Source organism: Orcinus orca, chromosome 11, assembly GCF_937001465.1.
Source record: "Orcinus orca chromosome 11, mOrcOrc1.1, whole genome shotgun sequence".
Lineage (NCBI taxonomy): Eukaryota > Metazoa > Chordata > Mammalia > Artiodactyla > Delphinidae > Orcinus > Orcinus orca.
The window spans coordinates 2,943,397-2,971,335 of record NC_064569.1 but is presented as its reverse complement, the minus strand read 5'-3'; the positions used below and the strand labels follow the sequence as shown (position 1 = coordinate 2,971,335).

General features: G+C 48.4%; 1 long non-coding RNA gene across 3 annotated transcripts in view; it reads left to right on the top strand.

Annotated features, from left to right (window-relative positions):
• The first annotated feature begins 8,356 nt into the window (after positions 1-8,356).
• The window catches only part of LOC117196316 (uncharacterized), a 58,954-nt gene continuing 39,371 nt past the window's right edge, over positions 8,357-27,939 (top strand). The window contains exons 1-2 of one of the 3 annotated variants that reach the window (XR_007470290.1): positions 8,357-9,680; positions 12,521-12,657. This is a non-coding gene — a long non-coding RNA (uncharacterized LOC117196316). The other 2 variants (XR_007470288.1, XR_007470289.1) reach the window with 2 other exon arrangements.

The window sequence follows — 27,939 nt, the reverse complement described above, 5'->3', positions numbered from 1 at the left end:
TGTCCCCTGCATCGTCAGGCGGACTCTCAACCACTGCGCCACCAGGGAAGCCCGAATCTAAGCTTCTTGATAGAAGATGACCTTTCCTTCTAGAGATGTCCCTCAACATCTCCCCGCCAGTGCCTTGCAGTCAAACGAGTGCTCGAATATTGGGGGATGTATAATTAAGTAAATTCCTAATTTCCAAATGAATGGAACAGGTAACTAGGAAACTTAGGAGAGTGAGACTGGTGGTGTGAGCTGGGCAGGCAGGGAGGGCTTCATGGAGGAGGTGAGACTGACATGGATGTGACAGATTTAGGTAGGATTTGGATGGACATTAAAGCAAGGACTCTGATTGTAAAATCCCAGGGTGGACTGGGGCTTCAAGAGAGGCAGGGGCAGACTTAGGGGACATGGCTGTGGCCCTCCACACACACAACAAGGACGGCACCAGTGAGCCCGGAGCCTGGGCTCTGAGTGCGGGGCCAGGCCCGGAGGCAGAGCCAGAGTCTCGGGGGTGGATTTCAGGCCCAGTGACAGGAGCCCATCAGCTAGCTGCTCGAGAGACCCTGTCCAGAATCTGTCACTCGGCAAGGCCAAGTTCCTTTTATTTTTTTTTTACTCATTTAATATTGGTCTTCATATTTTATTTTTGAATTTTATTTATTTTTTTATACAGCAGGTTCTTATTAGTCACCTATTTTATACAAAGTAGGGTATATATGTCAATCCCAATCTCCCAGTACATCTCACCACCACCCCTGTGTGTCCATACGTTTGTTCTCTACGTCTGTGTCCCTCTTTCTGACCGTAAGGCCAAGTTCTGTCAGTCCTCCAGCTCCTCTTTCACACCCTGCGCCAGACAGGGGGCCGCCCAGTGCAAGGAGGCCCGCAGACCCCTCCACAGCTCCCTCCGACCCCGGGCTGAGCTGGCGTCCCACTCGGGGTGGGGAAGTGACCCCCGGGCCGGAGCCTGTGACAGGCCTCTGTGTCACAGCCCTTTCCACGAGGGAGAGTGGGGAGCGGGTTTCTCCCTTGTTGCATATTTTCTGGGAGTCTCTCTGGGAGTCTCGGGCCCTCCCAGAGGATGGGAGCCAGGCCCTTCCTTCCCTGCGCATCTCCTCCTGGCATCACCCACACACAGTGGACACGCTTGCTGTCCACCAGGCAGAAGGACTGGCACAGCAGTTAATAGCATTTCCTCAGTTTACAGACAAAGAAAGAGAACGTGTCATTATGGTGTTGCTTATGTGCTATAGGTCAGTGCCCGTCCTACACAGCTGTCTGGTGAGGTGGGTGCCACTGGTGAGGAACTTGCCCAAGTTCACACAGCTAGTAAGCAGGTCTCACAACCAGCAACGTGGGGTTTGAACCCAGGCCGTCCAGCTCCACTGGCCGCTGTGCCAGCTGGATGGAGAAAGCACAGGTCTGCAAAGCGGGCGGTAGCTCGCCTTCCTGGCCTGTCCATGCAGCGAACCGAGGCTCGCTGACCATCTGAGTGATGGACAGGCCCTCTCGGGCCCCTCAGAGAAATTGGACCAAACTCCTCCCAGGCTCCTTCCTCGGGAGACTGAGTGCTCTGGGGCCGCCTGCCTGTGAGGCTTTAAAGAAAATGGTAAATGCCTGAAAATAGAGCTTTGAGGGAAAATGGCTCTCCAGTCACAATTATAGCCCTCTGGCCTGTACTAGCAGGAAAGCCGGTTCTAAATAGAGCAGGACGCCGACCCTTCCCTTCGTGGGCGTCCTCACTCAGGGGCTGTGCGTCTGGGCCAAGGGCCCCCTTCCGAGAGACCCCAGCTCAGCCTCTCCCCCTCCCGGGCGGGAAGCAGCCAATCCACCCACCCACGTGAGGGCGGGTGATGGATGGGGCTCGGCTTCACGCCCGACGGGGCTCGGCTTCACGCCCGACGTTCTGGACCTGCATCTGAAAACATTTAGACATGCCTCAGCAGTCGAGCGAGGAAGGGGTTAAGCCTGGGATCTCGACGAGGAGAGGCAAGTGCAAAGGGCGTGTGGGGAGGACTGGGCCATAGCTCCCGTCTCAGGCCCCCCACCGGGCCTTGAAGCTCAGTTTCTGTTTCTAACCCAGTGCCAGCCCCTTGAGCACGGCTGTACTCACCCTAGCAATCTGGCGACGGCCGTGGGTATGTATATAACAGAGCAGGATGCTCTCGGGACAAAAGTTCTAAAAGAAACCCCAGACGGAAGGCTGGACCCCCGCCCCCGCTGGGCAGTCTCTGATGACTGGGAATGCTCTGGACATGCGTGGGCATCTGCAAATTTACTTACCTGAGAGCTGCCTCTGCCTGCTGACCCCTGGGAGCAGAAGCAGGGAGGGTGAAGACGCCTTGTATTGTGTGTGCTGTTTTCTAGTCATTCTGGTTCACAGCCCCTTTTCATGCTCCTTACCCCATCTTCAGTTAGAGGGAAGAAGAGGTGAAAAATAGAACGCCAAAGCACAAAGCTTCCTAAGACATCTTGTCTGAAACTCCTGGAAGGCTGGAATTAGGTAGGAATAGGGTAGAACTCCAGATTTCTGCAACACCCCTTAGGGGGCTGAGCTTACTGTATGCCCTTTAAAATTAGAGATTCTTCACCACTTCAGAATTATACCAGAAAGGCACGCAGATTTGAAGGTAACTACATTGTGAGGAACCCCAAAGTATCTGGTAAGGATGCTCAGGTTTGGGGAAGTTCAGCTGAAATAGTAATTTGTGGGTGAAATATTAGCCAGGAATTGGCTGCAGAATCACCCACAGATTGAAGGGACGTTGGGGGTGAAGGGGAAGGATGAAGTTTGTACCAGCCTCAGGATATGGAAAAGGATTCAGTAAAGCTAGGAGTCCAGTGTGCTCAGGGTTTAAAGTCCTAACCAGCCCCAGGGTGTCTGAGGCATGGTTGGTAAATAGAATCAGAGATTCCATTCAGCAAAAGCAGACAGCAAAACAAACCCCTTCTCTTTGTTTGTCCTGGTTGAAAACCAAACACGGTAGCCATCTGAGGAGATGCCAGAGCCGGCAGTATTCAGTCAGGGAGGGGAGGGTAAAAATGCAGCTATAGCCTCTGACCACAGGGGATGCCAGCCTGATGGTTCCCACGGCGTCGTCCAGCGCTGAGCTCCAGAACGTTCACCCGTGTCCCTGCATCTCTCTGATTCTAGCCCGCAGGACACTTCCTGCTTAGCTTCTGTTTTCCTGTGACCCCCAGAATGTCACCTGGCGAGGCTCAACATTCCTGTCTGGGACTGAGCGGCTTGAATCCCTTGTGTGTGTCACAGACAGTTTTCAGCTGTGGTGGGAAAGCACTGAGTGAAGAGGAAGTACCAGGTCCTGATGAGGCTCAGCATCTCAGGCAGGGAGCTGGGAGGAGGGGGGAGAAACGGCGAGAAGGCTCTAAAGGTCAGCTGCAGTGTCCCCCAGTTTTCCTGCACCTTCTCAACACAGACAGATTCCAGCTGACCCACTAATAGCTTTAGAAAACTTGACCTTCTGTAAAAATGAAGAAACTAAAATTGCAGCCCTGCCTGTAGCTTGGAAGCTGTGGAAGCATGACACCATGGTGAGGCAGTCTGGGGAGGGCGCCAAAGCAAAACAGAACCGGCAGTGGAAATTTTATGCCACAAAAGGTTAGTGGGCTGGGTTGAATGTGGGTAAGATCGATCTCATAGGATCTTAGATCCAGTGCATTTTCTAACAGCAGATTTCAGTAAGAAGGGTTGTCAGTACACCTCAGTCTGGAGTTGGACTTGGGGCAGAGAGCTACTACTTTTCTTTCCAGGGAAGCCCTCATGAGAAATGAATCAATTCCTCTTCTCCAATGATCTATCCCACATCCCCTCCTGGACCAACCTACCTAAAACAGGACCCCACTCCTCTATTCAGAAAACTAATCACATCATTTAAGAACTTTTAAGGGTGACCTACTGTGTAGTCAATCAGATACACATTCCTTTGCCCGGTTATTTAAAATCCTACATAATTTAGCCGCACCCCACCCATCCACTGGTGCTCTCCCACACACATCTGCTAATCTAGTCGGGCTGCCCTTCTCACTGTCCCCAGAGAGCTTACTCATTGCTGCCTTTGTGTTTCCATACCCAGTATTCTTCACTTTCAACCCTGAATCTTAATGTACTCTTCCTCTTTAACAGTCCCCTGAAGACCCCACCTTCGGAGAGTTTGCCAACTATTTCGGTGTTCACCTCTCCCATCTCCAAGTACTCATCAAGTCACACATAGGTATATACATACTTTGCCTCTCCAACTACACTGTAAGCCACCATGAATATGAATTTTATGTTACAGTGCCCCACATAACGTGTACTCAATAAATAACTGTTGTTTAATTGCAGACCTCCTTCTTCTGTGAGTTAAAAGCTAAACACACATACAACATCAATCTCATTCGCATTGTGTAGGATTTCAAAACAACATGGCTTGAAGCATATTTGAGTCCTCTAAGTTTGGTAACAGGGGAAAAAATGTAGAGAATGTTTGTGCCTTAGTAAGTGGATGGATTCAGATAGAATAAATAGCTTGCTCAACACCAACAATTTGAAGGCTTATCTGAAAACTGGGCACCTCAAGAAGGTTGCACTTATCCTGGCTTTCAAATCCAGATCCAGGGCCTCATAACATTAAATTCCTTTGTGGTTAAGACTTTTCCCCCTCATTCTCCTTCTCTTTGAGAGAGTGGATACAAGTATTAGGAGGAGGTTGGAAGAAGCCATATACGTCTTAAAATGGAACAGGGCAGGCATACAGACCAATGGAGTAGAGAACCCAGAAATAATTGATTTCTGACAAAGGTGCCAAGACCATTCAATGGGGGAAAGGTCAGTCTTTTCAGCAAACTGGAAAAACTGGATATTCCCACATGCAAAAGAATGAAATTGGACCCTTACCTTACACCATATACAAAAATTAGCTCAGAATGGATCAAAGACCTAAACTTCAGAGCTAAAACTATAGAACTCTTAGAAGAAAACATAGAGGAAAATCTTTGTGACACTGGATGAGGCAATGATTTCTAAGATAAAACACCAAAAGCACAAACAAAAGAAAAATAGATAATTTCGACTTCATCAAAATTAAAACCTTTTGTGCATTAAAGGACACTATGAAGAGAGTGAAAAGATGACCCACAGAAAGGGAGTAAAATATTCGCAAATTATATATCTGATAAGGGATTAACACCCAGAATATGAAAAGAACTTCTATAACTTAAAGAAAAACAAACAACCCGATTAAAAAATGGATAAATGATTTGAATAGACATTTCTCCAAAGAAGATATACAAATGGCCAATAAGCACATAAAAAGACGATCAACATTATTAGTCATTGAGGAGATGCGAATCAAAACCTTAATGAGATACTACCTCTTACCTTTAGGATGACTATTATGAAAAATAAATAAATACAAAAAAAAAAAAGGGTTGGCAAGGATTGGAGAAATTGGACCCTCATGAGAATCAGAAGCTGGTGAGAATGTAAAATGATGCAGCCACTGTGGAAAGCAGTCAGGCAGCTCCTCAAGAAGATAAACAGAGGCTTCTCTGGTGGCACAGTGGTTGAGAATCTGCCTGCCAATGCAGGGGACACGGGTTCGAGCCCTGGTCTAGGAAGATCCCACACGCCGCAGAGCAACTAGGCCCGTGAGCCACAACTACTGAGCCCGCGCATCTGGAGCTTGTGCTCTGCAACAAGAGAGGCCACAACAGTGAGAGGCCCGCGCACCGCAATGAAGAGCGGCCCCCACTCGCCTCAACTAGAGAAAGCCCACGCACAGAAACGAAGACCCAACACAGCCAAAAAAAAAAAAAAAAAAAAAAGATACACAGAGTCACCATATGATCCAGCAATACCACTCCCAGGTATTTACCCCAAAGGAGCGAAAGCAGGGACTCAAACAGATACTTGTGCCCCACTGTTCATATCAACAGTATACACAGTAGCCAAAGGTTGGAGACAACCCAAGTTGTCTGTCCACAGATGAGTGGATAAACAAAATGTGGTACATACAATGGAATATTACTCAGCCTTAAAAAGGAAGGAGATTCTGACCCATGCTACAACAGGGGTGAACCTTGAAAACATGATGCTGTTAAATGTCAATCACAAAAGGACAAATATCATATGATTCTACTTATATGAGGTACCTAGAGTAGGCAAGTTCATAGACACGGAAGGTATTAGAATAATGGTTGCCAGGAGCTGGGGGTTCAGGACATGGGGAGTTCGTGTTTAATGGGTGTGGAATTTCTGAGATGATGAAAACATTCTGGAAATGGATAGTGGTGATGGTTGCACCATATTATGAATGGACTTATTGCCACTGAACTGACATTTAACATGGCTAAAATGGTAAATTTCGTGGTACAGATGTTTCACCACCATAATTTTAAGAAAAAGAAATAGAACCTACTTTCAGTCATGAGAAAACAGACAAATCCAAATTGTGGGTCATTCTCCAAAATGACTGACCTGCACTCCTCAAAAATGTCAAGATGATGCAAGGGAAAAAAACGGGAGTCGGGTCCGGTTACAGATTAAAAGAGACTTGAGAAACAAGGCGCCCAAATGCAATGACTAATCCTTGATTCTATTTCAGTTTTTTTTTAAAAAGGCGAAAAGCTATAGAGGGCATTGTACGGACAATTGGGAAAAGTGACTGTGAACTGTGTATCAGTGTTCAGTTTCTTCAGAGTAACGTGATATTGGGGCTATGCAGGAGAATACTTTTTTTTTAGAAGATCTGTGCTGAAGTATTTAGGGATGGTATCTGCAACTTACTTCCAAATGAGGGGGAAATGTGTAACTATAGAAAGAGATAAAGTAAATATGAGAGCATTGATGAATGTAGGTGAAGGGTTTAAGAATATTCATTGCACAAGCCTTTCCACTTTTTCAAAATTAGAGGAAAAGGTGGGGTAGTCATTCATATGACTGGGGAAACACTGACTTTCTGTGACCCTGTGACCAGACTTGGATCTGTTTGCTATACTGGGTCATCCTGTCCTACTGAACTCACTCCCCAGAGATGCTGACGTGGATGCTTTGGGAGGTGAGAATAGATGCTTCTGTCAAGAGCATCTTGGTAGGGGCCCTCCACTCCCTTCCAGGTTGCTTCTCTGCTCTCCCACGCCACCAGCCGTGACCACTTGGGGACCTACTGTGTTGCGTTCCTCTGTGTAACAAGGTATTAAGCCCCTAAGGCAGGACCCTGTCTCTCTTTTCCTATAACCCTCCCTCCCCCCAAATCCCTAACCCCATGCTTTGTATGAAGCTAAATCCATAGGAAGTACCTAGTAAATATTTTTCTGTTCATTGACTGTTGACTTTGTCCATACAGAGGCATGTGTGGAAGCTTAAATGGTCAAGGATGAGGCCGAAAGGTTTACCCCCACTAAGGTATGAAAATGTTGCTGGGTAGGGCCTCGCGGAAGGAATGTCAAGTGTGGGCTTTGACACCACCTAATTCTCTGAGGCAGCCAAGTGTTACTGATTTAGGTAGTGACTCGTGCTCAGGGCTGGGGTAAAAGAAAGACAGCCTCAGCAAATGCTTCTGAGTACCTACGCACAGAATGTCCCCAGCCGGGCCTATGTGGCAACTGCTCTCACGACCCAGTGAATTCTTCCCAAGGAAGCAGAGCCAGGCGGAGGACTGAGGACCTCAAAGAAGGGAGCTCTCATTCTGGCTCCTGGAACAGAGCTGCTGTGCCTGGAGGGGTCTGCACCACCTGGGATTCAGGGAGAGCAGCACGAGCCCTCGTCAGAAGGTGGAGGGGAGGACGAGCCCCTGCAGCGCGTTAGCAGGAAGGGGCTGCCCACCCGCAGCCAGCTGCAGGAGACACCAGGCCTGCAGCATTTCACCTCCAGCTGGGACACCAGTGCTGCTGTGTCGCACTGTTGTTAAGTGAGTGCAGGCTGGTGCTTCCTGTCTTGAGTAATTTTTCAATGAGGCTGGAAGAATTCATGGGTAAATTTCCTCTCTATCCCAGCCAGGGCTTCCAGGAGGCAGGCCCTCAGCTCCACTGTTGCAGTCTGTTGTTAGTCCTATTAAATCACTAGCATGGACACAAATTCAATTTGATACTTTATTACATACTCTCTTGTACTTGTCTCTGATTATTTAATCTAAGTCCTGAATCCCCCCACAAAATGACAAGCCTCTTGGGGAACATGCTGTATGCTGCTTTGCCACCTATGCTCCCTTCCACATCCTGTATGGACACAGAAAACATTAGGTACACAAGAAATATATGGGAGTGGGTAAAGCGTCTATTTATATCCATATTATGTAATACTGCACAGCAGTTAAAAAGAACGAGGTGGATCCACATGTTCTGACATGGAAAGATTTCCAATTCATATTACTGTGTCCGAAAAGCATCATCAGGCATAGTATGAAACCCTTTACATAGAAAGGACTAATAGAAGAAACAAGGCCTTGGTCCAGATACGTTTATTTCCTTTCTTATGTATCCCCCCAGTCACAGACATTGTTATAACTAGTGTAGAACTCAGTAACTTCCTGTATTTTCCTTTTCAGAAGGAATTGTTGATAATGTTAACTAAATAATACGTGGAAGGCGGTTAGCACAGACTTGCCATGATAATAGTCACACTCATAGAGCACTTATATGGGGCAGGCATTGCTCTTGGTGCTTTACATCAATTAATTCATTTCACCCTCATAATAGTCCTGTAAGCAACTGAGGCACAGAGAGGTTAAGTAATTTGCCTTTGGTTAGACAGCCCAGCAAGAAAATTGGAGACCCAGGATTCAAGCCCAAGCAGTCTAGCTCCAGAGCCTGTTTTCTTAACCACTGTGCTGAAGGTGTTGAAAACTGTGCCCTTTCCCACCCCTTCTCTTCCTTCCCTCAGTGATGGCACTCAGAACGTGGTGTGACAATTAACTGAAAAGAAAAGAGAATCCTGGGTCCCACCCTAACCTATGGCTTTATCTGTGGATTTGAAGGTTTGAGGTATACCTATAAGGAGCTACTGATGCCTTCTGGAAACTATGTGTGGGTTGCTACTGAGAGATCATGACCATTTGCCATGATTGTGTGTAGTCACGGGATATACATAGATTCTCCGGCAAGCGCCTCCTGAGGACGATTTTAGTCCCAACTGTGGATCCTATTAAGTAGAACCTTGACTCAGCAGACAAGGCTGATGGTTAGGGGTGTAATGGGCCCCACCTGACGGAAGGAAGGGTCAGCCTGACAACTGTTTGAGGATCGTTGGTAGGCGAAGGCTCTTGGCACCTCCAAGCCCCGAGGCATGACAACCAATGCTACCTCAAAGTGAATCGGGAGGCTCTGCCCCAGGCCCAGGCCCCCAGTAGCCTGTTGGGGACTGCATTGTGTTTCGTGCTGTTTCAGGTTAAACCAGCACGCCTCAAGTTTGCCAGACCTAGCACCCCAACAACATGTACCCCCAGCTCACACATGGAATGTTTGCTGTGTGGCAGCCAGGTGCACTTGGAACCGGCACGGATGATCTCATAAAGCAGGGAAGCTGAACAGTTAGTCAGATGATTAACACGTTGTTGAGATGGAGGAGGTGAGCGTCATTTAATGAAAATATCTGGACGCTGCAGAATCAGGAGTTTCCACATTGGGGGCAGCTTAGGAACCATCTTATCCGAAGTCCGTATTTTACAAATGTGGAAACTGAAGCTTTAAAAAAGGTTAACTATAAGGGCTTTCCACCTGATAACGTGTAGTTTTTTAAAATACAGTATACCTGGAGCCATGGCACTGTGGGCTGCTCAGACCTTCCCCTCCCTGGCTCCAGGGCCTTCAACTACAGTCATCAGTTCATCTCAGGTGCCTGGTAACTTGTTCCTCCTCCCCTTTTAACCGTATTTAAAATTTTTCATTGTTCTGTTCATGTTGTGTTCACTCACATGTAGAAGGAGAATCATTCCCACCCCACCCCTCTGTGGCTCTATTACCGCAGACATCTCCCACCTTCAGTACCAGGTGAATGGAGGGCTGGAGGTTGGAGATGGGGTAAGAAGTGACCTTCATAAATTGTGTGCATCCCCTTTGTCGAGGGATCTTAAGGCATGGGTCCTCCAGGTGGGTTTCAGGCTTTTCTCTTATGTAGTTATGTTTACAAGGTGGAATTACTTGGCGATTGGCCTGTACTATTTTTATAATAAATAATAAAAGCCAGCCATGGCCTTACTGATGTCTCATCAAAACAAAAACCCTGTCTCCCACGTGTACAATGTGTCTGATTTTCAAAGCTGTCACTTACACTTTCTCACACAGTCCTCCCCTCTCACTGAGAAGAGGTTTTCCTGGGGGTGTGAGATGTGTCTACTCCGTGGGGACAAGCGGGAGAAGACCTGGGAGACTTGTCCTTCTCAAGCACTCTGCCCACTGGAGGGGGACTGCCCAGAAGCGCCCCGTGCCTTACTTTCCCCTTCTCTGGGTTCATGATGTTTATGCTTGATCTGCAGATGAGTGCCCATTGGAGAGGCTTTGGACAAATGCGGTGCCTTGTTCGTTCTCTGCAGGGTCAAGAGGCGGGAAGGGGCATGAGGATGGGAGGCGGAATGTGCCCCGAGCCTGGGTGCTTCTCACAGGAAGCCAGGAAAGAATTCCAGATCACAAGCTTTGATTAGATCCCTGTGCTAAAAAAACAGGCTCTAGGGGAAATCTTTTCTAACAATTCCCTAGAGCTGGGTTATTTCCTAGCCTGGCCCCCCAAATGTGACTCCGGGGCAGAATGGGGCTGACCACAGCCATTCTTCAGCATGGTCCTGGCATGGCCTCACCCGGAGGGAGGGCAGGCAGGGGCAACGTGCACAGACAGCGAGGAGGTGAATCCCAGCGGAACCACTCCTTAACTGTGACATTCAGCAAATTAAGTTCTCTGAACTGCATGTTTTCTCTTTTGTAAATGGGGGTTAGTGATTGCCGCACTGTTGCCCTGAAAAATCAGGCAAAGAAATACGCAGAGGGCCTGCTTGACGTAAAGTAAGCGGTCGGAAAGTGGTGTCTGGGGTCACTAACGGCCTAAGGGAACCGCAGGGAAACCCAGCAGGAAGCCAAAGACTCGGGGCAGAGAAGGAACCGAAATAGCCCCGTAGGCCCCGCCCACGGTCAGCGCGTCCGCTCCGCGAGGCGCTGCGGGAAGAGGCCCCTCTGCCCTCGGGCCGGAGCCACGGGGTGGGGAGGGGGTGTTTTGCTTCAGAAAAGGGCGAGGGCTGGCCTCGGCCTTCTGCTGGGGAAGGAAGCAATAACAGCCACGTAACAAAAGCTCAAGGCCAAACCCACCACCCGCCCAGCGCCAGAACTCCGCTTCCTCTCCGCGGGCTCAACCCAGTCAGCTGACCTCGCTTTCGCTGGGCCGGGCCCGCGGAGTGGTCCAACGAGTCTCCTCGCAGCCAATTGGCGGTGGCCGGGCTTCCTCTCAGCCAATCGGCGACGGCCAGGGCTCCTCGCAGCCAATTGGCGGCTGCCCGGCCTCCTTGCGGCCAATCAAAGGTGGCCCGGCTCCTCGCAGCCAATCGGCGGCGGCCGACGCGCGACCTCCTGGCCCTGCGCCGGCCGGTCTCTCGTGGCGCGTGGGGCGGGAAAGGTCGGATGCAGTGGACGTCCTGTAGATTACGTGGTAACCTCCGTGTAAGGAGTCTTCTTGTTTGTAAAGAGTGTTCTCGTTTCCACGGGGCCCTTGCCAGCGGCTGCACTGGGCCGAGTCTGTTCTGGGGCCCTCAGAGCATCCGTTAGGGGCTGCCCCGGCCCGGGAAACAGCGCCTTCTCTTCGCTTCAGAAGCAGCCACTCGCGACCCCGGCTGACCCTAGCTGACCGCCCCGTATCTTGCTCGTTGACTGGCTGTTTCGGCCGCTCAGCCCCGCAGCCCGGGCTGGGGGGTGGTCTTTGCAAGTACATTTAGGAAGAAATGCTTGCAGCGTCAGAGGTCCAGCCTACGCGGGCCCAGATGCTGCTGCACAGCCTAGAACCCGTGAACCCTTGCCTCTGCCCTGCTGTGTTCCTGGGACTGGACCTCCTGCCTTTCACTTAATTCTTACAGGAACCCTGTATGGGCATATCATTTTCGTCCTGCAAATGAGGAAACCAAGGTGCCCAGCGTAACAGTTCTACAACTACTGAGGGTCAGTTGGCAACGTAGCCAAAATTTCTTTTAAGTGACTGGGCTTCGTACCAGGACACCACGTAGAGTCCAGACTCAAATCCCCATGGCTCTCTTGTCTGCCTGGGGGAGCAAACAGCAAGGCCAATCGATCTAGACCTACTTAGTAGATCTTTGCTCCCTAGAGCAAGGTTTAAGCCCTTTCCAGCCCCTCTCACACTGTGGGAGCAGTCAGTCCACCGTTTAAATAGGAACCACACTTTGGGGGTGAATCCTGAGTTATCGGCTCTTAGATTTAAATAGCACTTTCCTTGACCCAGCAAGCCGGGGTCAGCTGCCTCTGAAGCACCTCTGCATCCTTTTCTTGGTAGCCGGTGTCACACCACCTACTGCAATTACCTCTTTCCTTCTGTCTCCTGCAGATGGAGGGAGGCTACCTGAGTGCAGGAAACGAACACGTCTTGACTAACCTCAGCATTTAGCTGGGATGCGCCCAGGATGCCAGTGTTCCCCAGGAACTCCGTGTGAAAACCACTGAACTAGAGTTTGGAAGTTAAAAGTAAGTCAAGAGGGGAAACTGGAGACAGCTATGAAAGCTTGACCTTTAATAGTCATGACAATAGTAATCAATGTGGCTGTCATTTATTGAGTGTTTATTAAGTAACAGGCATTTTCATAAGTGCTTTAGGGCAGTGCTTCTCACACTTAAACGTGCCTTTGAATCACAGGGGGATCTTGTTCCGACTCCGTCCATCTGGGGGGCGGGGCTGAGATTCTGCATTTCTAACAAGCTTACAGGTGATGGTTCATGAATCATACTTCATGTATTAACTTATCCTCTGAAAACGTATCCTATGACGTAGGTTTCGCTATTATTCCTGTTTTATTAAAATGTATTTTACACACAAGGAAACTGAGAGGTTAAGTATCTATGACCTTAGGTCAAAATAAGTAAACTGCAGGGCAATGAGGGAGGGGAGAATGGTGTGAGTACTTACAGCTGTAGAAGGAGAAACAAAATTCTAGGCAGAGTAAACTCTATTTACAGAAGGGATGCAGGGGAGGTGGCCCCGGGCTACCCAGAGGGCTATTTCACCCATTAGGGCACCATGTGCATAGTGCTTATAAGCTTTCCAAAGGCCCCAAATATTTGAGGCCTGAAAAAAAATGCACTGGCACCTACATATGAAAACTGAATATTTAAATTAATCATTTCAACGTTCAAATTATTAAAAGTCCTTTCAAATTTTTATATATGAAAAAATTCACGTTTAGTGAATGATATGGGTGTATTTTAGTATATTTTATAAAAAATGGGGTAGGGCCTGCCTACTAGGCCTAAGGTCTACTAAGGATAGGAGAGGCCCTGGCCACATTGGGTCTGGATGTAATCCTGAGGGCAACTGGGAGCAGGAAAATGTTCTCTGTGGCTACAGTGAGGAGAATGGCTTGGAGGGGGGCCAGGCTGGAGGCCCAGCAGCTCAAGACCAGATAGCCGTTTACAGCCTCCAGACTGCAGGACAGCTTCTGCTGAGTGCCAAGAGGACAAAACGATAGCATTATACAGCCCAGTTATTTTTTGATTCCTCCAGCCCTAATCTGACTCAGCATTCTAAATTTACTTAAGATTTGGGGACACAGGTTTTGCCAAATCCTTTCTCATTAAGGCCAGTGATGCTACAGTCCAGGGGAGGTGTTTAAGAGCACAGGCCTTGAGTGGACATCCATGAATGTGAAGCTCAGTTCTGCTCCTAGCTGCGTGACTTTGCATAAATGATTTAACTCCTCTGAGCCTCGGATTCCTTTTCGGGCATATTACATTCCTCGCAGAATTAAGTGAGATAAACTACGTTTACAGCGTCTCTGCAGAGTAGGTAGTGCTTAGAAGTAGTGGCTTTTATCCTACGGGTGCCATTGTTCTGAGACCTAGTCGAGTTTTCTTTAGGAGGGAACAGAGGGTGTGGTAAATAATCTTTTCATCAGTCTCCTGAGGTAGAAATTCTTATCCCCGTTTTGCAGATGAGGAAACTGGGGCTCAGAGATGAGATACCTCAGCTCAGTGGACTAGGGGCAGACAGTGGGGAAGCTGGCAACTTGTTTGGTTTTCCCTGTGTTTGTGCGCTCTCTCCAGCAGTTGGTATCTGCTGCTCCGCCACTCCTGCGCCCCATACCTCTTCCCCTTAGTCATGGCATGACTCGGGCCTGACGGCCAGCGGCCGCCGCTGAGCACTCTCCTCCAGTGGCACCCACCTCTATCCCCCTTCTTCCCAGCCTTGCCTGACCTCCCTACCACCTTGCCCCCCGATTTTACAGCTTCTGGATTTCCCTTATTAAAGAGCTCGTCTCTGAAACTCAGAACTGCCCTGGCCCGGGATGCCTTCCAGGGTCCCTCCCTCTAAAGGGTGTAGATAAGTAGGTCACATCAGGGTGGTGGGGGAGGACGCTGACTTCTTATGGGAGGAGGAAAAAATACTGCAGGTCCCATGGAGAATGGAAAACAAAATAACAGCGCTCCCCTCTGTCCCTGTCTCTCTGTCCCTCAGCCTCTCTGCGCCCCCCGCCCCGTCTTTTTTTAACATCTTTATTGGAGTATAATTGCTTTACAATGGTGTGTTAGTTTCTGCTGTATAACAAAGTGAATCAGTTATACATATACATATGTTCCCATATCTCTTCCCTCTTGCGTCTCCCTCCTTCCCACCCTCCCTATCCCACCCCTCTAGGTGGTCACAAAGCACCCAGCTGATCTCCCTGTGCTACGCGGCTGCTTCCCACTAGCTGTCTACCTTACGTTTGGTAGTGTATATATGTCCACGCCACTCTCTCACTTTGTTACAGCTTACCCTTCGCCCTCCCCATATCCTCAAGATCATTCTCTAGTAGGTCTGTGTCTTTACACCCCACCCCACCCCCACCCACCCCCGTCTTGCACAGTGACAGTCCCCTGCGGGCTGCTGTTACTGGGAAATGCATGTTGGGACAGTACAGGCGATCCTGAACTCTTGGGGTCTGGGGACACCAGTGGACGCTGCACTGAACAGAAGCTTGTCTACCCCTTGCTCTCCTCCTTCCCCCCGCCTCCTCTTCCACCTCCCCGCACACCCAATAGGCTGCTGAAGACAAGAGATCTCAGCTTTCACCCAGAGCCTGCAGCTTCTGCTCCTTGAGCGCGGCAGCCTGGAAGCCGCCTGGGGCCGGGAAGGCCCTGGCTGTCTGTCCGGCTCACAGAGGCTGCTATGGCAACCAGAGCAATGACGGGTTTGGCAAGATCTCCTGTTTCCCCACCCCACCCCTCCCCCTCCCGAAGGCTGCTCACAGCAGGGGGTGTGGATGAGCATTAAATCACGTAGGTTGCTGGGAAAACCAGGAAGGCAGAGGCAGAGACAGGGCGTGGCACTAAAGGTCCAGCACTGCCAGCCCCGCCCTGCCCTGCTATCCACAGGGACTGAGCGCTGTTTGAATCATAACACTGGGCGGCCACATTTCTAGGAAACTGCAGCTGAAGGGGAAAGGTCCCGGCTGCGTGAAGGAGAGCAGCCTGGCTGCGTACAGATTAGGACTGAAAACGTGTTCCCTTGGCACGAGGCAAGCACACAAAACAAAGAGCGAAGCCTGAGCCTCGCACCCGGGGGTGAACTGCCCCGGTTCCTGGACGGGGGCGGTGGAAGCAGGGAGGTCACCTCGGAGAGGCCCAGGGGTTTCCCATTTTCCTGGCTGGGGCCTGGCGAGCTCCCAGCTCCAAGGCTGGCCGTCCAGGACACGGCAGCCCTTTTGTAGTGAGGCGCCGGATTGATGACCCCACCTGGCTGGTGTTTGAGAACTGCCCCCGCCCTCCCTCCTCCTGTCCCCAAGGCCCTGTGCCTTTTTTTCTCCACCCCAAGAGAAAGTGAGCACCCCCGACCCGGGCGGCCGTGCGGGGTGCCCTGTGGGAAAGTCCCACTCTTGCCCGGAGTTGCCCTCCTCGCGTAGATGCAGGGCTGGGTGACGGCAGAGAGACATCCATCTTCACCGGTGCCCTTCATCATGCTTAATCTCCCTAGTGGGGTGGGCCTGTCTAAAACACCTGTTTCCCAGGCTGCAGTAACCCCAAACCATCTCTCATCAGAGTGGGTGTAAATCCCCACAGGTATGCGGCAGGCAGGTAGCAGCAGTGACAGTGTGGGGTGCCTGCACGAAAACGAGAAGTTTGGACTTAGGAGGCTCAGAGCCTTTGTGCTCTCAGAAAGTGACTGGCAGCCCCGCCTCCCTGGCATCTGCTCCAGCCTGGGCCCTTGCTTTGCCAGCCTCTCTGCCTGACCCTGGGTGGGCTGCCTTCCTCTAGGTCTGGTGCCAGTGCTATGCCTTGGCTTATCGATCTAGCATTACCTGGGAGAGACGGGGCCAGTCTTGGAGCCTCCATACTGCCCACTGTCCCAGCCTCAATCAGCCGAGTCTCAGCAGTGGTTCTGAAACTTCATGTGCATCAGAATCACCAAGGGACATGTTAAGATACAGACTGCTGGGCCCGGTGCCCAGGGTTTCTGATCCTGCAGATCTGGAGTGGGGAGTGAGAATTTGCATTTCTAACAAGCTCCCAAGGGACGGGAAGCAGCTGCACCAGGACCACATCTGAAAACCACTGAGCCAGAGCAGAGCAAAAAGAAAACCTAGATTTGAGTCCTGCCCTGTCACTCACTGCCCTGATGCGGCGCGTGGCTTCCCTGAGTTTCAGTTTCTCCTCCATTAAAGGCAGAGTCGTGGCCACGGGGTGGGTGGGAGGATTATTTGCTTCTAGTATTCGAAAGACCCTTTCACTGTGCCTGGCAAATTGCCTGGCAAACTCCTCAGTAAATACCCACACATGTGGGTGAGTCAACAGATACAGTATTTACTGAGGAGTTTGCTGTCTAGATACGCGGCCCAGTGTGGTGGCTGATTTGGACAGGTCACTTGTGAGGATTCTGAAGGCCCAATTAAACATCACACATCTCTGGACCTCAGTTTTCTTCTGAAGGCCTTAGGTCTGCTAGGTCTGCCCCTCCAGGTCCCATTTCTAAGCCCAGCTCTGGGAGGGGGTTAGGTGTTAGGAGACACAGCCACTGTTTTCATTCCTTTCCCACCTCTTTCCAGGACCTCCATCTGAGAGCCCAGGTGATTCTGCAAAGCACAGAACATCCATCACCAGAGTCATTGGTCACTTCATCCCAGAGGAGAGTGACACGGCCTTCAGGGTCCATCATGATCTGGTTCCAACCTGCCTTTATAATCACATTTCTCGCTGTCTCTCCTCCATTTACCATGTAGTCTAGACGAACTGGGTTACTCATCCTTCCCCAAATACGCCCCATGATTTTCTGCCTTTGTTCACACTGCCCTCACGACTAGAATGTCCTCTGCTGCTCAGGGTCCTGTTCGTGCTTCCGAGGTCACCCAGTGACCACCTCCTCCAAGGAGGCACCCCAGATCTTTCTGTCATCAGTCTCTCTGTCTAGCTATCACCTCTGTATCTCTCTATTTAATACAAGTGATTTTTACATTTTTCTGTGGGTGGTAGCTGGACATGTTATTAGAATCGTCAGGTACAGAATGTAACTCAGGGATGCAGCCCGCCACTCTCCAACTCGTGTCTGATAGTGTCCCTCTGAAGGGGCTCAGTGGTCTGCAGGCTGTCCCTGGATTTCACATTTCTGAAGTCTATTTTTGGAGCACTCTCAGATGTGAAAAACAGGAGTTGCGATACTACGTAAAACTTTTAAAAAGTGGGACAACCGCTTAAAAGGAGAAGCCTACTTACATAAAAGATTAGTCAGCTGTTTATTTCTGTGGTAATCAGAGATGGGGAATTAATACATATGTGTATATATATCCGCTATGGCGCATGGTCACAAATCTTCTCATTTGCGTATAGGCACATCTGCTTCTTTGATTTTCTTTTTTAAACTGCAGGTTTTTTTCTCTTCTAAATATAATATACGGGTTGGTAGAAAACATGTAGAGGAAATAAAAAGTAAAAATATAATAAAAGTAAGAGAAGAAAATAAGTATTTATAATCCAGAAATAACCAGTATTAACATTTTGGCATGTTTCTTGTGAATAGTTTTCCTGCACGTATTTACTCTATATGATTTTTAAAGGAAATTGGGCTAAATGTTTATATACTTCTGTATAAACATTCTGTATATATTATTACTTTTTTGAATTAAGATATAATTAGAATTTTGGTATTACTTTAAATAGTCTTCCCAAACATTGAAAAAAAATATTCCACGATATCATTCACAGATGTACCAAAATTTACTTAACCATTCCTTCAATGTTGGACACTCCATTTTTGTTATGAATAATATTTCAGTGAACATCCTCACACCTCTGAACGTGTGTCTGATTATTAGGCTGATTCTAGAAGTGGGGTTACTGGGTCATTTTTAAGTCTCTTGGTACGTACTAACAAGTTGTTTTCTGGACTTCCATCTGAAAATATTTCCCGAGCACTTTGTCTACAGCCTCCTATTCATGAGTAGTTTTTTCTCCACTCCCATTGCATTCTATCCGTCTCTCTCTCGTGCTGTACTTCACCCCTTCCACACTGCATTTGCATTTGGTATGTACGAGTCTTAGTTATTCTAGTAGGAGACCATCTCCGACCATCTTCCTGTCTGCTTCCACATCCAGCACAGGTGGGAAAAAGGGGGCGGAGGACTGAATCTATTTAGGGGAGTCTGCAAACAGGAGACGAGCTCAGTTTGGGAAGGCGCAGGGAGGGCAGCTTGGACTCCATGCTCTGGGTCGGGGTGCAACTCTGGCTGAAGGGGAAGAAAGGGATTGTCCTCACCCCTTCATACATCCAGACTCTGGGAGCTGGGGAAGGATGGAAAACGAGTCAAGTCCAGAGCCTGGGAGAGGGGCGGGTCCCGTCGTTCCCCGGGTAGAGGCAACCTGCTTTGAGGACTGTGTCACTCTTTCTCACTCGGAACTGTCCCACTACAGCCATACCAGGCTCACAGGTCCTGACCTGGGAAAGCACCTGCAGTGTTGATTGCAGAAACTTAAATTAATGCTTTTTAGATTGGAGTTTCCCAAACTTCAGCTGTACCTTGTTCGAGATTTCAGTGTTTCATTGAAAAGAAACCAGCAGTACGCACAGACACACACACACCCGTGATTCATATCATCTGAACCATCACACTTCTGAACAGATAGGACATAAAATTGTCCAAACATTCAGGGTGTGACCACGTGAGTCGCAAGGGCTGCCTAAGGTGTTAAAGTGTATCGTGCCACTTACTTTAGTGTCATCCTAAGCAGTAAAAATTTTGAAATCACAGGTTTAATGGATTAGTTACACTTTTTGTAATATACACTAAAACTATAACGGTAATCATGACAATAAAAGATTGTCAGGGACTTCCCTGGTGGCACAGTGGATAAGAATCCGCCTGCCAATGCAGGGGACATGGGTTCGATCCCTCGTCCGGGAAGATCCCACATGCCGCGGAACAACTAAGCCAGCGTGCTACAACTACTGACCCTGCGTGCCACACCTACTGAAGCCCACACGCCTAAAGCCCGTGCTCCGCAACAAGAGAAGCCACTACAAGGAGAAGCCCGCGCACCATAACAAAGAGTAGCCCCCGCTCGCCGCAACTAGAGAAGGCCCACCTGCAGCAACGAAGATCCAATGCAGCCAAAAATAAATTAAAAAATTAAAATCTTAAAAAAAAAAAATCTTTCCAAAGAAGTTGTCAGCCATTGGTAGTACCTTTTCTACCCATCGGTGGTAATTATAGTACATCTTTGGGAAACACTGTTTTAACTAAACAGTTTATATTATAGTTAATTGTGTATATTTCCTTCACTTAATTATAAGCTTTCTAAGGTCAGGTATCATGGTTTCTTTGGTGCTTGGAGTGCTGAAGCTCAATGAATATTTTTCTTCCTTTGGTTTGGTTTGTCTTGGTGATGGGGTACTAAGCAATAAGACTTAACCTATGTACTTAACATAAGTGAAGTCTCTAAGGTCAGGATTATAAAGGGGAGAACAATATTTATATGCTAAAGAAAGTTGCCTGGTTTAAAGACTGTGCTATCATTATTTGGACTGGGGTGATCAGGATGGAAAACAGTAAATCGTTCACATTCTAGCTGTCATTCTTGGAATAAATAACACATTTACAAGTTTAAGAATTGGTCTTGGGGTTATAGAACAGAGCAACATTATTTAGCTCATATAGAAATTCAACCCACTATATTGACCTCATGAAATAAGATAACTTTTCCATACCTAGCAAGCATAGAGTGAAGTATATTGTCATTCATTGATCAGAGGACACGAGTTGAATGAATGGATAAAATGCTGAGTTACAGTAACAGAGCTTTACCACCCGTGGGAAACCATCCCCCAAACAGAGCAGGAACTATTTATTCGGTCAGTAATATCCCAGGGTCTTTATACATGTCTCTCCTCTGGATTTCACGTGGCAGCTGCCATGTGAGGAGAGGGTGAAATCGTGCCACGAGGTGACAGACACCTCCGCCTGTCCTTAACCGAAGCTCACCTTCTCAGATGACTGCAGTTTCCCCAAAAGGATCCAAGACTTAATGTGATCCAGAGGGCTGGTCGGGAAGTTGTGGAAACAATGGATAACCTTCTGACCAAGTAAACAAATGACCTAAGGGAGGTGTGAGTAAGATTCCAGAATAAAAGAGTATATTAGGGACTTCCCTGGTGGTGCAGTGGTTAAGAATCCGCCTGCCAATGCAGGGGACACGGGTTCGATCCCTGGTCCGGGAAGATCCCAAATGCCGCGGAGCAACCAAGCCCACGTGCCACAACTACTGAGCCTGTGCTCTAGAGCCCACGAACCACAACTGCTGAGCCTGCGTGCCACAACTACTGAAGTCCATGCACCTAGAGCCCGTGCTCCACAACAAGAGAAGCCACCGCAATGAGAAGCCCACGCACCGCAACAAGGAGTAGCCCCTGCTTGCCGCAACTAGAGAAGAAGCCCACGTGCAGTAACGAAGACCCAAAGCAGCCAAAAATAAATAAATAAATTAAAAAAAAAAGTATATTAAGAGAGAGAGAATAACTCTCCTTCTAGTGAAGAAGAAAAGGGCACCCTCACGGCAGCTACCTGCCAGAGGTAGAGATGTTTTTCAAGGTCTGGCTGGTCCTTCCTCCGCAGTCCTACCGACCTCTTTCTTTCTGAACCTTTCTTCCAAGTGCAGAGTCCTTAGCCTGTAACTTAGGATTGTTTAACCCATCCGCACGTAAGAAACTTGTTCTTCAGAGACTGAAAATGAACACTGCTGTTTCCTTAGCTACTCAGGATCCAGTGGAAGCAAGAACCAGACGAAGTAAAAAGAGAAAACACCCCTGGTCAGAAACTTGGGTTGGAGTCCTGACTGACGACCTTATAGTTGACCCCCTCATGGTTTCCTTAACTCCTTCATTGAACAAATATTTTCTGAGCAACTGCTGTGTACCAAGTGCAGCCCTGGACACTAGGGATCCAGCAGTAAATAAACAGAGGAGGCCCTGCTCTCCTGGAGTTTATGTCCTAATGAGAGTGATTAGGTTGAATAAGTAAGCAATAAACAAATAGCATAACTGCACCTAGTGATGGATAAGGACAAACTGGGAGGAGGTTTCCCCTGAGGCGGGGAGGGAAGGTCTCCCCGAGGCAGTGGCGTTCCAGCCAAGACCTGAAAGTGTTAGAGGAGACCAGGCAAGCAAAAAAGCATTCCAGGTGGAGGGACCAGCAAACGAGATGAGACCACGTTTGAGGCTGGATGGCAAGGAAAGCCACACTGAGATGTGGTCATACTGCATCAATGGTTTGGACACAGGTCTCCAAGCAATCCTAGAACCTCCCTGGTTTTGTCCCAGGGGTGGAGGGGCTGAGGCGGAGGCTCCCACCACCCTGCCCCACATGCCCAGCAGCTCCCCTTCGATCTGAAGCATGTATGGGGGTGCTGCTTAAGATTGTGCTTGAAGAACAGATTCTGTGATCAAAAATGCTTGATCTCCAGAGTCCTTCTCCATCCTTCAACTGTTCGACTCTGAAAGTTTCTCATCAACCTCTGTGGTCTCTAAATTAGGAGGGTCGACCCTGTTCAGTAGACAGAGTCAGAAAGTACTGATCCCAGCGACTTGACCCTCTCCCACCAGAACCCTCCTCTGCCTCCTGCGATGCTGGACTGGACCTTCGGGTGCCGCCACACCTGTCCCAGGGAGGGGAGCACAGGTCTCTGCTTCCTCCTGGTCAATTACCCTGACGTCCTTCCCTTGCCCTGTTCAAATGAGACGCTCTGTCCTGTGGGGAGATTTGGGGAATGGCTCCAGTTTTTTCCAACCTGTGAAATGCAGAGCTGGCCAGCTGCCCCCTCCCTAACCCCAAACTCCTATCTTTCCCCCTCTCTGCAGAACTGCCTGGCAGCCCTCAAATAAGTCCTGGGGTTTGGGGAAAAGCACCCTTTGGACTGTGAAATGGTTTTCTGGTAATACCAGCGTAATTAACTCTTTGACAGGAGGAAGCAGAGGCCAAGAGGGATTTAAACAGTACATTTCTCACATATTTCAGAACAAGCAGAGAACCAGGCAGGGAAGCAGAGACAAAGGGAATGGGCGCAAGGGGAGAATATCGAGTGACCAAAACATTCATCCTTCCTCCCCAACTTCACCTCTGCTCCCCGTCTCCACTCCCCTTTCTCCCACAGAGAACTTACTTGAAGGTCGATGATTCCGCTTTCTGGTTCCATCCTGCTGCCTTCACAGGCCAGCGTTGGTCAGACTGCATGGGCTGCCCAGGCTCTGCCATCTGGTCTCTGCTGTTTTCTCTGGGTGGGAGAGAGCTCCCGGCTGGCGAGACAGACCTGCTATCCACCCATCTGATGTGGGATGCCGTCCTGGTCTCGGCCCCTGGGGAGTGTACACGTGCATACACGTGTGTGTATGTGTGTGTGTGCCCACGTGTGCACGCTCCAGGCAGTGGCATGTGGCACATTGACAGGTGGCCTTTTGAGTTGGTGGTGACAGCACTGTTTTTACCCCAGTGGCCCCAACGCCCCTCCTGCCCCAGAGGAGACATCTGAGGTCACCCAGTCTGCTTTGAGCTAGAGCTTTACTAAACCCTGTGGATTTATCCTGGAAATTGAGGAACAGCCTGAGGACACCGTCTGACTTCACGCTGGTGGAACTGAGTGGGGTCTCCAGTCACCAAGGGTGGGTGGCCTCCAGCGTATTCCCAAGACTGAAGCTTAGGGATTTCTGCTCTTTCCTTTGTTCCCTCTGTCCCTAAAAGTTAAAAAAAAAAAAATTGTAGTTTACCTAATAGACCCAAAGCATAAGCCTTATTCTACGAAGTGAGTGAACAATACATTTTTATTGACAGGTTGGTTGTCATTTTCTCCCTTGATTAGCTAGAAAGAGAGCAGAAAAAAGTTGTGCTTTCAAATTCTGTTTATGCAAGGAGTTGCATTTTCCCTGCTTTTAAAATAAAGCTACCAGGAATGAGTCGTTTTTTTGGAAAGGTTTTCTTTCTCTTGTTTACCTTAGAGCCGAAAACTCCTCGGGCTTGTTCCTGAAGCTGGTTTTAGACACCAGCTTGTGCATGTGTGGGCGTGAGAGGAGACATTAAGCATGTAATCCAGTTTGAAGGTGGGGGGAGAGTGGCAGAGTCACAAATGTATTCCCGCCACCCTCAAATGTGCAACAATAAAAGGGCAATTTCTTTACTTCTACTGAATGATCTAATATGTTTATAAAAGTCCCCATCCTGCTGGACAGGTGGTGAGAGGGAGGGCTGAACTGTGATATGAGGACTATATTTCAACCTAATGTAATAAACATACTTGGAATTTTTTTTTAAAGAATTATATATTTATTTATTTTTGGCTGCGTTGGGTCTTCGTAGCTGCGCGCGGGCTTTCTCTAGTTGCGGTGAGCGGGGGCTACTCTTGGTTGCTGTGCACGGGCTTCTCATTGCGGTGGCTTCTCTTGTTGCGGAGCACGGGCTTCAGTAGTTGCAGCACATGGGCTCAGTAGTTGTGGTTCGTGGGCTCTAGAGCACAGGCTCAGCAGTTGTGGTGCACGGGCTTAGCTGCTCTGTGGCATGTGGGATCTTCCCAGACCGGGGATCGAACCCGTGTCCCCTGCATTGGCAGGCGGATTCTTAACCACCGCGCCAGCAGGGAAGTCTGAACATACTTGGATTTAATTTAAATAGTAAACAGTTTAGATAGAATACACAGTCTTTCCAGTTTCCACCCCTCTTCCCCACAGGAGAGGGGTGTGGTTTCCAAATGCTTGGTGGTGGAGGGGTGGTGGCCTGTCCATCTTTGCTGGTTTCTACTCTGGAGTTGTTGGCAGGGGCCAGGCGCCCCCTGGCTTGGTGACTGCTGGGGTGAGGCTGGGCCTGCTTCTGGGCCTCCTGCTGGCGTCAGTGGCTGATGGCTGTGGCCAGGATAACCCATGGTCCTTCTCTCTTTGCTCTTAGGGACATGGTGGGCTCCCTTGCTGACTCTGCCCCATCTGGGCTCTGATGGTGACTGGACCATCTGAGACCTGCTATGACTCAGATGCCCTCCCAGTGGTCCCAGCTCAGTGGTCTCCTTGCCCCCACCCCTGCCCCAAGACGATTCCCTCTGGAAACCTTCCTACCAGGCACTCAGCTCTTGGTCCTGAGTCGCTGGAGAAGGACAAGCTCAGCCCCACTTCTGGTGAAGAATTTGCTTTGATGGGGCTGCTCCTGGTTGGTGCAGGGGCAGCCTTTAGGGTGATCTCCTTCCAGACCCCAAAATGGGAGTGAGAGATAGAGCCCACCCTCTTCTCAGCGTTCCTTCCAAGATCTACTGTAACATCCATCCCCTGCATCCTCCACCACAATGCCCCTAAGTAAACAAACACTATTCTAAGCTCTTCAACACTCACTCACTCTGTTCTCAGAACAATTCTGCAAGGAAGGTAATACCATTACCCCTGTTTTACAGATGAGGAAACAGAAACACAAAGAGGTTAAATTGCCCGGGGTTGAGCCAAGATTTTAACACAGGCAATCTGGATTCAGAGTCACGCTCTTACCCATGATTTTGGCTCAGAGAGGGGAGATTGACACCCGTGTCGGAACACCTGCTTCCTCTTCCTCTGCTTTCCTTCTTCCCACAATCCTCGTAACCTAGGATCAGAAAAGGTGGGCTTTGTCTTCTCTTTCTGTTTGGTTGGGACTTGCCTTATGTGGGACTCTTTGATAATAATTCAAAAAGGAAATAAAGAAATTGAGAAAATCCTCCTTCTCAACAAAACCGGGCTATCAAAAATATCGTCTTGCTGGAAAACCGTATTTGGGATGTCAGAAGCAAAATGTCAACTATTAATTTCTCCTTGCAGTTCTATCTGTAACAATCCCAATCATCCTGTAGACAGTATGGATGCATGTGGCTAAGTGGAGGGGAAACCAGAACGTGAAAATTCAAAAGAGAAAATCACCTGAATATGTCCCCCCCCCCCGAAAACCTTATTAATAAGCACATTGGTTTTAAAAGGAAACAGCTGTAATTGGCTGTAATAATGGTTTTAGTTTGGAAGATTTTTCCTGGATTTGGACCTTTCCCCACCTCATAAGCATCATTTGGAAGTAAATAGCAAGCAGGATTTAGAAAGTGGTTTATCTTCTGTGACTCTGGACCAGGGCTCGGCAAACTTTTTCTGTAAAGGGACAGAGAACAGACATTTTTTAGCCTTTTAGGCCATCTGGTTTCTGTTGCAACTACTCAACTCTGCTATTGCAGCCTGAAAGCAGCCATAGACAATATGTAAATAAGGGACTACTGCCATGTTTCAATAAAACTTTATTTACAAAAACAGATAGGGGGGGCTTCCCTGGTGGCACAGTGGTTGAGAATCTGCCTGCTAATGCAGGGGACACGGGTTCGAGCCCTGGTCTGAGAAGATCCCACATGCCGCAGAGCAACTGGGCCCGTGAGCCACAACTGCTGAGCCTGCGCATGTGGAGCCTGTGCTCCACAACAAGAGAGGCCGCGATAGTGGGAGGCCCGCGCACCGCGATGAAGAGTGGCCCCCGCTTGCCACAACTAGAGAAAGCCCTCACACAGAAACGAAGACCCAACACAGCAAAAATAAATAATAAATAAATTAATAAACTCCTACCCCCCCCCCCAAAAAAAAAAACCAAACAGATAGTGGGCCCAGTTTGGCCCTACAGGTCATAGTCTTCTGACTTCTGTTTCTAAACAGAAAGAGGATCCAGAGTCTTCATTATCACAGCCATGTCCAAGCTCCCAGACCAGGTCCTTTTTTTTAAAATTTATCTTATTTTTTATAACCTTTTTTTTTTAAATTGAAGGATAGTTAATTTATAATGTGTGTTAGTTTCAGGTGTACAGCAAAGTGATTTAGTTATATGTGTGTGCATGTGTGTCTGCATATATTTACATATATGTGTGTGTGTGTATATATATATATATATATATGTTCTTTTTCAGATTCTTTTCCATTATAGGTTATTACAAAATATTGAATATGGTTCCCTGTGCTATACAGCAGGTGCTTGTTTATCAATTTTATATATAGTAGTGTGTATATGTCAATCCCAAACTCCTAATTTATCCCCCCTGCTCCCCCCACCCCACTATCCCCATTGGTAATCGTAAGTTTGTTTTCTATGCCAGACCACGTCTTTCAAGTCTTATTCCCACTTGAGAGGTGACAGCTGAGCTCCCACTGCAAGGCCAATATGATATAAAATAAAAAATACATGCCCTTGTGAGACACATGCATGGAAAGTTAAGCTCTAGTGGAGAGTGCTTCTGACCTTTGGCTGTAATACTGAAACTATACCTACAAGGAGGCTCTTCAGTCTGTTTCTCTTTACTGCTAGGGTGACTTCTGCAGTGGGAAGCCCAAGGGACATTTTTAGGGAAACTGCCTCTTGGGAAGTATTTTCTTTTTTAATATGCTTGAACTTATAGATAAGTAAACACTCAGAGCAACTCAGAAAGTGGTCATGGAATAGGGGGCCTACTGTGAGACCTGAGGGCTGTCTTGCTATGTAGGGGGAGCAAAGAGCTGTCGGGTCCTACAGAAGCCAGCAGTAAGAAGACCCCTTAATGCTGAATTGTGAGAGAAGCCCTGGGGTGAAAACCGGGTGACCTGGGATCCTGTGTGTGCTGAGTCACTGTAGGTTCTCAGGCACATCACTGAACCTCTCTGGGTCTTATATTCTCCTTCGTGAAAAGTGATGCTGTCAAAAAAGATGATTCCTAAATCCCTTCAGCTCTTAAATTCTGTTTCTAATGTGTGTTTATTATTAAACACTTCTTGTGTAACAGTATAAGATCTCAGATCCAGGTCTGAATTTTAGTAAGTAAAAGTTAAGGATTTCTCAAGGAGTCTTTATGTAATTAGACAAATTTTAGGAAAAATTACCCCCATCTGTTACCTCTGCTAGTGGAGACGGGGCAGACATACAACAAACAAGATACAGAAGTGAGAATAAAGGCAAACTTCAGAACATACTTACAAACTCATTTATGCTCACTTACACATTAATTCAGCCACTTCCAAAGTCACTGCTCCAGGAATCCTAGAGCTAGGATGGATGGGAAAGGGAAACTTTTGGGGGGGATCCTTGGAGAGAGCTGCCAGTGCAGGGACTGATACGGGGCCCAGTTGGCCAAAGGGATCATTAAGAATGAGGTTGGGTGACTCTGGCACTTTCCAACAGAACATTTCCATCTTCACTTTTGGCAAAACAGCCATTAGTCACATGGAGGAACTGAGCACGTGAAATGTGGCTAGTGTGACAGAATCTGGATTTTAAATTTTATTTAATTTCAGTATGT